The sequence below is a fragment of the Paralichthys olivaceus genome, chromosome 17 (genome assembly GCF_024713975.1).
Source record: "Paralichthys olivaceus isolate ysfri-2021 chromosome 17, ASM2471397v2, whole genome shotgun sequence".
Lineage (NCBI taxonomy): Eukaryota > Metazoa > Chordata > Actinopteri > Pleuronectiformes > Paralichthyidae > Paralichthys > Paralichthys olivaceus.
Window position 1 is genome coordinate 11011241 of NC_091109.1, and position 14136 is coordinate 11025376.

At 41.7% G+C, this 14136-nt stretch overlaps 1 protein-coding gene and 1 non-coding gene across 6 annotated transcripts in view; one reads left to right on the top strand and one right to left on the bottom strand.

Moving 5' to 3' along the window:
- LOC109629692 (partitioning defective 3 homolog) overlaps positions 1-14136 on the top strand; it is a 323260-nt gene that overhangs the window by 35645 nt on the left and 273479 nt on the right. The window lies entirely within an intron of this gene.
- trnaw-cca (transfer RNA tryptophan (anticodon CCA)) lies at positions 1829-1900 on the bottom strand. Its single transcript has one exon. It is a non-coding gene; the product is annotated as a tRNA-Trp (tRNA).

Below are 14136 nucleotides of genomic sequence, written 5' to 3' on the forward strand. Positions count from 1 at the left end.
ATAGGAAGGAATAGGGAGGAAGGAAGGAACAAATTAAAAAGAAGGAGGGAAGAATCTAAATGAAAAACGTTATCTGACACATACATGGAGGCATTAGTCATATATCTCATCTGATGCTGTGAATACCTGCTCCCCCTTGTGGTTGTCTGGCCTCATTACGTTTCTTCTCACTATTTAATTCCATTGCTCTGATAACATGTAACCTCATTGTTAGACCCAATAACAGTTGATTTATGTTTATCCTCTATACACCCTGTCAGTGTAGTTGTAGCGTGACTTTCAAAAGCTTATTCTACTGCTCTTTAAGCTCTATACCTAACAAGCCCTCAACAATCCAAGTCAGTGAAACAGAAACAGAAATCCTCTGGTCACAAGACAGACCTACTGAAGTAAAACTTCTCACAGTTGCAGTGAATGGCAGCTCAGCTGAATGTGGGCTGGAACAGTTCACTGTGTGCAGCAGCAGCAGCAGCAGCAGCCATCTGTCTGTGCCTGTATTTGTCTCAGACTGTGGGTGTTTGCCTTTTTTATGTTTATATAGCTGTAGTGGAAAATCCAGTCTGTCCAGTTCTTTGTATCAGTTACTGCCTCCATCCATGTTTTACTATCTAATCTACCAACGGACTCACCGGCTTCCACTCAGCATAATCAGACCTGATCATTTGAACCCATAAAGCACAACAAGGCTTTTATTGTTATGGAAATAGTGCTTCCACAGTGGGAGTGCAGGATTCTCTACCAGGGGTCGGTTCATATCTTTATATCATGGTTTCGATCACAGTTTCAGAATCGTCACACCAGTTCCCACTAACTTTCAGGCCTGTGCTTGACCTCATGCTGGTATTTTAGTTTTTTGGAAATCTCATAGATAAGACATAATATGATTTACTTCTTACCTGAATGTGGCTATTTTTTGTTTTTGACTTGTGTTTTTTCACTTTCCTGTCTGGTTTCTTGTATTGTTCAACCACATAGAATCTAGTTTCCAAGTTACCCATAATATAATGTGAAGGCAACATATCTTGTCACGGTTAATACAGTAATTTCAAAAGCATTTCAAGGATCCATTGGTGCCGCATTATTCAGCAGTATTCAAATCTTTCATGCTTTTGCTCTTTATTTATTAGAAATTCATTGTTGCGCTGTTATTTGATGAGCTGAAAGAGTTTGCTGTACTTGTGAGTGCAGTTGATCCACGTTATCAGTTTCATCCCCACATGTGAGACTAACTCTTCTGCATGTCTCATTTTGCATACACTCACATATGCTGTTTTGTTTCCGTTACTGAGTTTACATATACTGACAAATATGGCAACAAGCTGTGTACTATTGGTTCCTGCATAGTGCACTCAAAACGGCCAAAACGTTGAGTGATGGCTTGAAGGAGGAGACCTTGTGTAATTTCCATGAAACAAGGGACACACACAGGAAGTAAAATGTTCATTCTTAAGGGAATAGTTCACCGAAATCTTTTTAATTCACTCATTATCTACTGACCACTGTGCCGATGGAGGGGTTTGAGTCCACAAAACACTTTTGGAGTTTCAGGGGTAAACAGCGTTGCAGCCAAATCCAATACAACTGAAATAACTGGGGACGCCTTCTACACACATTAAAAAACAACTGAGGAAAAACATAAAACACCTCCATGCTGCTCGTGTGGTGTCATCCAAGTGTGCGTAAGCCCCGATGTCCAAATTTGACTTGTTCAGCATCATTTAACAGTCACTGTTGTAATTCACACATTATAAAGCTTCACTCAGCTGATGGCAGCAGTTCAATGGAGTTCACGTAGAGTGTGTGTTGTTTTCTCGGCCTTAAAATAGACTGACCCCGACGTGATTTGAACACGCAACCTTCTGATCTGGAGTCAGACGCGCTACCGTTGCGCCACGAGGTCTCACGCTTGCTCTGTAATCATGGCAGTGGAGAACGATTCCAACCATTTGCCTCCCCCCGTCTTTCCCCCTGATTAAAGCTTGACGTAGTATTCCAGATCTGGGCCGTGCACACTATCATATTCTGTGTATGTCTGCGTGTGCAGCTGTAGTTTAGCAGCACACACAGTTGTTACTGCAGCTTTCAGCCATCGTCTTGCTTTTTCAATGTTACTTCTCTTGCACCAGAGAGATATAGTGAGGGAGATGGCAATTTAGATTATTACTGTAACTTATTACTGTAACATTAGTCAAAATAGCCATCGGCTAAGATAATATCACAGGCAGGATGAGTAAACTTTCAGATCAAAACATTTCATCTAGTCTGAGCAAATTGTAGGGAAACTACAATAATGTTCTCAACTTCATGTCAGACAGTTTCACTTGTTAGAACCAAAACAAAGTAACAGACGTGTTTACAGTGTCACGGAGGGATCAATCCTATTGTCTGAACAGGATTGACTAAGCACTCACCTTTAGGCCATGATGAGGTATTTCATCGACACTCACCTGCTGGAAACAGAAGCAACATACAGAGACAAATATTTGAGTTTCATATCTTATGCAAAGTTGTTTTTCATGCTGTTTGTGTATCAGTATACTTCAGCACACATACAGTAAACAGGGTGGCACTCTATAATGAGCTCTGTCGCATTTCTATGTAAATGAAGATCTCATGTCTACTCGGTGTCACTGCAGTAACATGGAGAGAAAACAGAACAGAGTGGATTTAATAACTTCTGTTTTCACTTTGCAAGTTTCTGTCACTAAGCAAGTTTCAATCCAACAGCTGGGAGCATCCAAACTGTTCAAATCTGGCTGTGGTTCAGCAGTGAGGTTTATCATGCTGTGACTCATCTTCAGTCACAGAGCTGCGTGTTGCAGCCTGTTTCTGCTCCACGGATCTCCACATCCGTGATCTCACCTCCTTTTTATCTCCACAACAAATATGGGAGTGTGTTTTTGTTTAGGTTTGGTTTTATGTTGATCTTCTAAAGTTTAACACTGTGGCTACGTTTTTTCCCGATGAGTGCAGATTGTTTTGGGTGCATATTTGCACAGATCACAGTTACTTGGAAATTCAGTCCAGGTCCTTTTACTTCCGTCCTGTCCATCCATGATGTCCCAACACTGTTTAAGCTTTATGTCTCTTACTAGTAATGTAACGTTATCTAGTGTTGGAGTGTTAGTCCATACACTTTCAGGCGGCTGTTGATATTCACTGCCAGTTGTGACAAGCTTTTTGGTACTCTACTGCCACCAACTGGACTGAAATGAAGGAACAGCTCATTTGAGTTTTATCTGGTGAGACAATATCGTGAAGTCAACATTATTTAAATCTAGAAAAATGTAGAAAGTGCATTTTTTCTTTGTGTGTACAAACTCATGATTTATCTCTTCTCTTCTTATTTAATTTGACGGTAGCGTCATTGATGGTTCCATGACGTCCTGGTTTGACCAGAACTAGACAGGTTGATTAGCTTGCATTTGATCTTTTTGTCTGACAAGTATGCATGTACTGGAAACCTATTTGTTTTTATGTTGACAGCACATTATGCTTTTGCATTTTGAGATTATTTCCTATGAAACTCTATTGAAGTTTATTGAAGTACTTTTGGTGCACCTGGCATGGGGCCAACATAGTACTGAAAATGGGATTTCATTCTGGCATGTTGAATTTGAATTGTATGATCATGTCCCCCATGTACTCCCATGAGGAGGGGACAAGACACAGGAGTGAAGACATCACACTGGTTATTTGATGAATTCAATTAAAAAAAGTGGAAATACTCCTGCTAATACTGTATAAAAGTTCAAGTTCCAAAATTGCTTTATTAAAACGACTAACTAGTCTGTGAAACAGCTGCTTCATATGAACCCACTGTGGTTCATGATTTATTTTCATGAGTAAAAACATGTAAAACAATCTTCCCCTCTGGTTCCTTCACAACTGTCTCTGTGTGTGAAGCTGATACATTTTGTGCATCATAGTTATTGCAACTCCCAGCCTCTGCAATTAGCCTTTTAAGTCCTCAGCAGGGCTGAATGAGCCCCGTGGCAAGAGAAGTAACGTCATACAAATGCTTCAGTTAATCTAGAGACGAGGAGGACGATGGAAACACAGAGCAGAGAGAGCCTGAGGTTAGTCTTTCGAAAAATTCATTCAGTGTACAAAAAACTTATGGCTTTGGAATGACTGGGAATGGCTGTGATAGAGACGCTTCATCCATATAACCAGATGGCAATAAGGCAATTAAAATGACTCCTGGTTGGATGATGGCCCGAGCTAAGGAAACCACAATGTGTTGAAATGAGTCTATAATGGAAGGAAATGGCCGTGATATGGCCAATTAGATCAAATAAGATTAAACTTTAATGGTCATTGCAGTTTGGGCTTTTGATGGATTGGACCTATTTGTCTGATCTTAGTGCGACGTAGCAGTTGATCGCTCTGAGAACAGGCGGAAGGTGTATTTCTGGAGTCTGTGCTTCTGTTGAGTTAAAGAGGAAATTCAGTGTAAACGTTCCGCTCTCCTCACTTGATGTCCAGTCCCACAACTTATGTTTAAAATGTTTATTGCAGCAGCTGTAGTTGGAGTTTGTCAAGGGTCATGATCATTCTGGTGATGACAAGTGCTTTGTTTCCTCCTCACTTCAAAAAGTATTGACCCTGTACACCTGCTTGAGCCTCATCCAGCTCCTCAGCTTGCTTAGTCTGCAAGTTGGTGTCTGGATATTCTGTCCAAAGGGACCTTGATAACAAATAAGTGAAGATGATGAGCTGGGTCCCCAGAGTGCATGTAGTCTGGATCTCCCTCATTAACAGAGGTGAGCTAAAGCAAACCGTCCCCCGGGTTTAATGAGGGAGGGGGCGAAGGGTGAATCCTCACGGGTGATGGACAGAGACATCTCATTTGAGCAGAACCTGAACGACCTGAATCAGTGCTTCAGTGTTTTCACAGCAGGTGCACGCTGCACGGACATGAAGCATTATGGAGGCTGCAGTGACACTTGTCCACCACAGAGAGGCACTCAAGCTCAAGTTAGAGCAACCTACAGTCACACCTGTATTGTAGCTGCTGCATAGAAACATGTATTTTTGTTGGAAATTAATATTTACCCTCTGAATTACAGACACGTGTCATTTATGTGAGGGAAAATACCAAATGTAGAAGCCTCTTACATGTGCTAATACGCTCTGTTTATAATGAGTAGCACATCCTGTGGTTGAGCTCCTTGAACGATTGGCATTTTCCTGGCCCCTGAAGTTGGCATTGCCATGGCAACGGCGATCGGGTGCCAACTGGCCACCTGTGTTGGGTCGAGATCAAGCCGTGAGTGAAATTAGCCAAGGCTAAATCAGGGTACCAGCAGCTGCCCCCTGGTACCAGAACACTGCCGGGGGAAATCAAAGACTAATTACTGTGTTTGTCTGTGTGTGTATGTGTGTGTGTGTGTTTGTGTTAAAGCAGCCACTTTTGGCACAGATTGAAAACTATTGTGTCTGGTTGTCTGTCTGTCACCATCATCCCTCCGACAGCCTCCCTCACCATACACATCATGGATTTATTTGGTATTTCCTGGCAGGAGTTATCTGCCTTGTGAAGTACTTCCTGAACATTTTAATGGATCCATGGAGACTTTTTTATGCAGCACAGTATAATAAAGTTTTCTCTGTGTCTGAGGAGTCTGAGGAAGTAAAAACCATCAAACCGTTCTTACATCTTTGGATTCTGCTAATGCAGGCGCTCTCAAACTGTCTCTGAAATGCCCCTGTTCACACTGCCCAACTCCCCGCACCACCGTTTTTATCATTCATTAAACATGAAAGGAGAAGGAACTAATGAATATGTTGAATATAATATGAAATAATAGCACGATGGCATCAGCAAATCCTCGCTTTATTTTTTCCACAGAAATCTTTGTTATAATTTGCAATTCACATGGACACATTATTAATACACTCAAATAAAGTAGTTTTTGTGACGCAAGCTTTTATTAATTAAATCCAATTGAACTACAGTCATCATAACCTGTTATAGTCATGTTGTATCGAGGTCACACTGAGACATCAATCAACCAATTGCAAGTCAGATCATTAAATAAGTAATCAAAACCAACTTTATCAAGAACTATGACACTTGCAAATACATAATTGTGATAAGAACATAAAATGACAGTGGTTTAGTTTAGACTTTTTAGTCCATGTCCCATCATAATGTGGCCAGCCACCAGGGGGTAGATGTTTTGGTTTAACTCCTACTCCTATTAACTCCTACTTCTACTTAATATACAGTCTTCTGTTCACAGCAGGGTATAGTTTCTCCTATTAAGGAAAAAGGGGCAGAACGTGCACGCAATCACGCATGTCTGAACCCAGCATGGAGAATAATAAAGAACTGGCTGCTAAATGAGACATCCCACTCATATGTTCACACGAGAACGTACACACAAACACAGTCACACATTCCCACACAAAGAGTACATCTTGACAGATGCACACCCTGCTATAGTCTGTTGTAATTAGCCTGTAAGGACCACAGTTGGCTCTGCAGACTAAGTGCGGTAACAGAATTTATCCTCACTTCCGTGCTGTGCCTCGAGGGTTGCAGGCGGCAACAAGCACTTTTTCATTTCATTTTCCTCTGGGGCTTTAGATTTATTGTCTGTTGCTGCTTGTTTATTAGGCTCCTAGTTTTTGAACTTCACTTACCTGGGGTAGATTTGTTCAGCACTCTTGTTCTTTTTTCGGCAAATCCCTCCTCCCCACTTATGTAGTTATAAACCCACACTGTGGGGAGCTGCCCAGTGTAACCACAGATCTTTATTGTTTGTAACTCCATAGTGTGTTGGTCAGTGCACTCTTGTGTTTTACATGAAAAACTTACTGTTTTACTCTCAGTAACGTTTTGAGTGCACAATGGTTTAAACTGTATTGTTTGTAAATGCACTACATTTTGTGGATCGTTTTTAATTCAATAATTCTGCCTGAAATTGAAAATGATTATGTCGGAGAGGAAAATATACCTCTGATAAGAATCATGCTTTTTAAATAGCAGGAATCACACTTGTACTCTTTATTCATGGCATATTCAATGTTTTCTCACAGAGTACCACAGTCTTAGAACAACACAATTCTCAGAAATAGAACTCAAAGTGTTCATGTTTAAACACAAGCTACATAAATCATGTTAGCAAAGTATTTAACATTATTGTCATGTATTTCTTTTGGCTGGAAACATGTTTTAATAATTTTATAGCTTTCTGCCAGGAAGTCTTCAAGTGAGCAGGTTGTGGTGCATGAATGGGTCAAACACAGGATTGTCACCCGGGACACCAATGTTGAATTTCAGCTCTATTTTTTTAACTACACTTATTTTTTTTCTTGACTAAATAATATTATTTTATATGGAAGAAAATGGCTGTTAGGGTTAGGGTTAGCTATATATATGCTTTGTGTTCTTGTTTTTTTGCCCTCTTTGTAAAACTTTTGCTGCTGTGCTATCCAAATGCAATGTTATTTTAAATATTGTACAATAAAACCATGACAAAACACTGTCTTTCACTTTCTGCAGGTTAGACCGCTGTGTGTATAGACAGTATGAGTGTGATAGTCTGGAACAAAGGTCACCAGACATGGAGCATGACCACCTGCTGAAGCTCCTGATATAGACCTGCTGAGCCACACGTATAGATGACACTGAACCACTCTTGTAGACAAAACCACTGCTTCAGCTCTATAGCATATGCAGTGTGACATATGCATCCCTGTGCCTGGGGTAAGAACGATGTAACTTCACATTGCAAAGCAGCGGGCGGCTCTTCCATCTTCTGCTGTGGTTTCCTTTAAAACGGGTGAAATCAGGTCATGTCACCAAGTGTTTCTTTCAGCTCCAAGGCAACCCAGTCACGTAGGTGTCTTTGATTTCCCCTCCATGACAGCTCCCCTACAGGAAGAGATTTCTGCCTATGTGCCAAATTGCTACTGACGTGGCGACGACTCGCCGGGACACTGTCTGGAAATGCCAGGGTGTTTACTCAGATCTGTGTATAGACGGTGCCAAAACAAGACAAAGGCTGGAAGGACCCCACGCAGAAAGAAATAGTGTGTAGATATTAACATGTTATAACAATCATACACACACTAAAGTGGTGGTGCACACTATCATCCTCATATTGTGCATGTGTGTGTGTGTGTCATGCAAGAGGATGTTTGTCCTGGTTGACAGCTGTCAGGGCTGCTTTGGTTCCACTGTCTGGATACTTTGCCAAACAAGCCTATTATCTGCAGCGGTGGGGTCCTGAGGAGGGGCCTGGTGTTGCCCCTTCGGGGGTTGATTTAGGTCAGCCGCCACGAGACAGGCCTTAAACTGACATGACAGATACAGGCCCCCTGCTGAGATCCCGCCGCCCTTCCAAAGACCCCCAGAGGGATGTACCTATGAGCAGTAAGATAACAAAGGACAGGAGGCATCCGACTGAGATACAAGGGATGAGATGTCCTGGTTTCCAATTGGAAACTGACTCATTTTCCTTACGTGTCTTTGTCATTATGTGTCATAATGTGGCTGCAGTTAGATTCCAGAGAAAGGAATTTCCTCACGAGAGTCTTCCCCACCTCGCCTCATGGGGGCAACAGTGCCTTCTCCATGTGGCTCCAAACTACGACCAAATGCTTGGAAATGTTTTCAAAGAAAATCCAACGAAGTGCAGCCTTAAACTTCAATCTACCATCAATTGCTTATTCTTTTGAATATAGACCAATTTCTCTCTCACCCTGCTGCCTCTCAGCTCCTTGTTAAACCAAGCGAGGGGCTCTTCTGCATGACAAGTATCCCGGGGTAGCTTTTGTCTCTAGAGTCTCCAGACCACGAGTGGCAGTTTTGTACACTTGACTACTTCTCTCAGAACCATATACAATTACCCTCACAGATCCAAAGTCACCCCAAGGTTGTGTTTCTGAAAATTGGATCTCAAATAGACTTTGAAAGGCGTAGCTCTGCTTTAAACTGGGTTAATTTATTACAGGGGATGTGATATACACCAGGCTATTTGGGTTATTGATTGGGTTTAAATATTGTGGTAATTAGCATAGCTGTGACGACAGTGCAGGGGGCTAATAGAAGAAGGATTTGATGAAAAAGACTTCTGCATATATATGAGCAGTCAACCTGAACCCACAGAAATACATCTATTATGTGTTTAAATGTAAACGGAAGAAAACAAGTAAATGAAGAGAAGAGAAAACACAGAAAAAGCAAAGACTAAAAGATGAATCAAGTAAGTAAGAAAAGTGGAAAATAGCAACAGAAGAATGACTAATGCAAGAGAGGATAATGAAAGACATCTGAGTGAGGAAGGAAGGAAGCATATAGGAAGGAAAGGACAAACCCAGGGAAAGTGGAGTGCAAGCGTTGCCGCAAGCTAAGCTGAGTCTGGCGTTGGCGGCTGGCGTCGTACCAAGCTGAAGTTGACTCTGGCACAAGGAGGTAGGAAGGCGGTGCCAGGGCCTGCGAAGCTAAGCCTGGTTTGGAGAGCTTTAGACAGGCATATTGTAGCAGTCAGAGAGCTGAATCCCCTCTAACACTGCGGTGCTGTGCGCCCTCACCGCCACACTTCTCATGAGAAAACGCTAAAGACCTCTTCAGATCCGCTAGAACACTGGAGGCTTACACACATGCTGAAGCACTGCATGCTTTCCTCTCGCACAGCTGCTGGTCCGACTGTGATTTACAGTCTGAGGGGCTGCAAACTAATTTATATCAAATTCAAAAGTTTGTCAGTTCAAACAGCAGTTATCACATCATTTTCCCACACAATTTTATTCCTGGCAGGATGGAAAATTCGGAAGATGTATTTATTCTACGGTGACTGCTCCAGCTCTGTGATGGCTTAAAATACTAATACAAGTCTCACCGCTGCTTTTACTGCTCCCTTCTTCAATTACTGGAAAGCTGGCATGAGTGGATTTACCACTTGATCAACAGAAAACTAAAACGCAATGTTGAGAAGGGTTTCAGTCATTTTTAAAGAAATAATCCTTTACTTCAAATTTAGAGATTTGATTTTGTTTTGCCACATGCACAAAGATGGAGGAGGTCACAGCCCCCTAAAAAGTGAAGCCAGAGCGTCTTGATCGCCACCTGGAGGCTGGCTGCAGCATAGGTTATAAATCCTGCCTCCTCCTTGTTAATGGATGGGGCGTGGGCCAAACTAAAGAGTCAAATACACTTTTCTTGAAGATAGTTCTTATACCACTGATTTTGGTTTATGTCTTTGGATGAAACATCATAGTTGAAAACTGAGACTGACTTCTGATTGGTCAGGGATCGATAGGACTTCCCGTTCATGGCTCCATCCCCCAATCGCTAACGTGCAGAGTCTAAATGCACAACTTATCGTGGGTATTTCAGCTTAATTTCTGGTTAGTGGGAGGAAGCAGAGACTTGTCGTCCATCTCTATACTGTAAACGGTCTACTACAGCATGTACAGCATGTTCATATAGAGTGGAAGAGGGCAGTGTTCGTTAAATGTCTAGTCACACATGATTATACATTTCATTAATATTTTTAAAGCCACCTTGGGCTTTCTACAATTTAATAGGACAAACAATGAAGCAATTAGTTGCAGCCCTTGAATACAACTGCTTTAAATTATAACTGTGCTTATGATACAAATAATATATAATAATTTGATGCAATTTAATTTAATTTGAACAATATTAGAATTAATTCCGATTTTTGAAGTTTATCGAGGACAAACAGCAAATTAGTCGTCTCTGACATGAATATGGAAAAATCTTCCGTCTCTGTCCTCCTGTGTCCCCGCGCTAGACATCAAGAATACCAAGAGTTCTATGTATTCATGACGGAGGGTATCTGAAGGTTAGTGGGCCAATTTGAGAGAATGTGTCTCAGTGTGTCTTTGTGTGCAGCCATGGTTGTATCCAGAAGGGATTTTTAGGCGGAATTTTCATCAGAATCCACGACCACAACGTCCTCCTTCTCCTTTAGTGTAAAAAAAAAAAGAAGCTCATTCATCACATACAGTGTGTGTGGGGGTGTGTGTGTGTGGTATTGCATGGGGAATCTTGAGAGAGTCCCTGCATGAATGCCTTATGTCTCTTCAACAACAGATGTACCACAGCCTAGGGTTGTAGCTCGTTATGTGAGCATGTATGTGTGTGTGCACGTGCGCGCGGGTTCAGGAAGACTGCATGCTATTCTTATTCAGAAGCCAGTGGGGACTTTTCCTATAAGGCAGAAATAATAGGCACCCATTTATATCTGAAGACGTTCATCCGTCAGACACACACACACACACGATGGTTTGTGATATTATTGCTCTCCTGTGCCAGAAGCTCTGTCCTGTGTACACGCATTAGTCTGACTGTCTGTCTTTACACAGAGGAAGACAAATCACGTGTGATGTGCCGAATTGTCCCCTGTCAGTAACTCTCTTTTTTATTGTTTAGGGCCAATTCACTGTAAAAGCCCTGACTCACTCAGCGGCAGTGTGTGTGTGGCCTCACTTGCTGATGACGCTCCCAAAGGACACACAAACAACACTCTCCAAGGCCGAAAAAAGTCTCTGCCTTGTTTTGTGCGCACAAAGTCAGTGCATGTCTTGTGTGGCCTATTTTTCTCCGGGAAGCATCTGAAATCACTGCTTTCTGCTCTGATGTTTTGTTATGACAAGTGGAATTTCCGTCCTCGCCTCTTTATCGTCTTCATTAAGCGGTTCACTCCCCTCCCCTGCTTTGTCTTCGTAAGCTCTTAAACAGTCCATGAGATGAGACAGAAGGCAAGAGACAGACCTTGCTTTTCCTCTCTAATCCCATATTGATCACAAGGCAGTGAATGAAGTGCACACAGACGAGCTGACTCTATTGATCACAGCAACACCCACACCCACACACACACACACACACACACACACACAGTCATTTACCTCTTTTACCAGAAGGCTTCTTAAGCAGGATTTTTACTGTGCAGAAAGTGACAGTTACATTATGTGTAAAGTGGTGAAGATGGGAAGAGACGTTGCCAAAGTAAAAGTGAGCGAGTTCAAGCTCCACATTAGGGAAATTAATTTTCTGCTGCTCAAACAGAAACAGAAAATTGGATGTGGTTTTCTTTTCCCGACCGCTAAACATTTAACCGAATCCACATGTTTAACATCGTCAAAGTTTTTTTAAACTAATTGCTTGGTTTAAAACATGCCTGTTGTTTTTTCAGCTTTTTTTTAATCAAACTTTACAGAAAAATGAATCAGGTATTCAGGTTGTGCCTTTTGATATTTAGAAGTTTCTTTACATTAAATAATTTTCCTGTATTTGGATGACAAGACTTGACCTCACAGAGTCCAGGGTATAGAAGGGATTAATTTACTGGCCTTGAATTACACATACACATTTTCTATTGTAAAGAACATTCTGAATTTAGGTCACTCAGCCGTTTTCAGACATGACCTGTGGATAAAGTCTGGAGAATTTACACGCAGTTTGCTTTTCACACATGCACAGCGACGTGGGAGGCGCGTTCACAACAGCAACAAATCCTCTGCTTTATTAAGGCGAGCGGTGGAGCAGCAGAGGCAGGAAGTGATGTATTAACTCTGCTGCGGAAAACAAGTGATATTCTTTAACACCGGTGTTGCCACAAACTCTCTAGACATCTTCGTCGGGTGTCTTCTTTGTGTATGCATGTGTGCTTTCACCCTGACATATTTATTCTATTTATTTATTTTAGTCTTTTTTATTTTTGCGTCCCCCACTCACTCGCTGTGAATCTGGGGGGGGGGGGGGCTCCTGTGTTCTCACTTCAGATTCTCCTGACTCTCTGCTGACTTTTATACAAGCAAGCCAGGCGGAGAATGTCCGCAGGCCAATCCGGAGGCTCTCACTCGGACATTTGCGTTCACACATTTACCTCCACCGGAGAAAATGCAGAGAGCCTCAGTGTATTTCTGAAAGCAGCAAACAAAAGCAAGACGGTGATATCTGACCTCTGACCTCCTTGTGTTGGGAAGTCAAAGAACAGAGAATCAATTAATACATTATATAATGTTTCATCAAGTGTATGTAGTTAATTAAAGTGACAAAAAAAATCATGTAATCTTTCTTACAAACTAACAGGGTGACACCATGATGAGGTAAAAAACACCAGCTTTTTTAAATGCCTTTTCTTCTTTATCACAACAACCTTGAAACTTGAATAGCATGAATCACTGTGTATCATTGATAGATATGAGGAATAGTTTTGGTTCATTATTTCTATTCATAAGTGAAGTAATGGCGACTGCAGCTGCCAGCGATGGCAGCGTGTTAATAATTCATGGAAGAAAATAACAACGACAGATGTGCCACATTCGAGTATGGTTCTTTGAAAAGCAACTGAGGAACACATCGCCATGACCAACAACCACAGGAAACCTTTCTGTTTGAGGCACGCCTGTTTTCTTCTGTGGGAGCATGCAGATGGCACACGTGTTTTTCACAACACATGAACTGGAAGTGGGGCGTGTGTGTGTCTCTGTGTGTGTGATCAAGTTGTTAATGTTCAGCATGTGTTAGATATAGAGTGGAAGAGGGCAGTGCTCGTTAAATGTTGTGCGTGTTTGAGATACTGACAATTTTATTTTCGAAAAGATCAATTTAAGCATAGACACACACACACACACGCTGAGACCTGAATCCAGGTTGCTCCATCAACAACACATGCTGATATATTATTCAACATGTTGCCAATATGCTTATTATGGGTAAAATAAAGAGGACAGAGAGAGAGAGACTGAGAGGAAAAGAAATATGGAAAAAATACTGACAAAGCTTTTGCACATCTGTCAAGTTAAAAGATCCTCGTTCAGTCTTTGTTCTAAGCTTCATCACCCTTCTCGCTTTACCTGTCTCATCTGAATTTAAGATGAATAAGTTATTGTTTAATATTTAAACTGATGTAGATATAAAAGTGTGTTTCTATCAAGACACACAAACACAATCCTCACCCTGAGCAAAGCATATAACTCCCTGATGTGTCTGGCGTTAGTCTCTGTGTGTGTGTGTGTGTGTGTGTGCTCTCGAAGTGCCACGCTCCAATTACCAGTCCTATTAGCACAGGTGTGGCACCTGAGACCTGCATAGCAGCGCCAGGAGATTCTTCCCGCGTCAGCACGTCTTAACACAACATTCGTAGAACC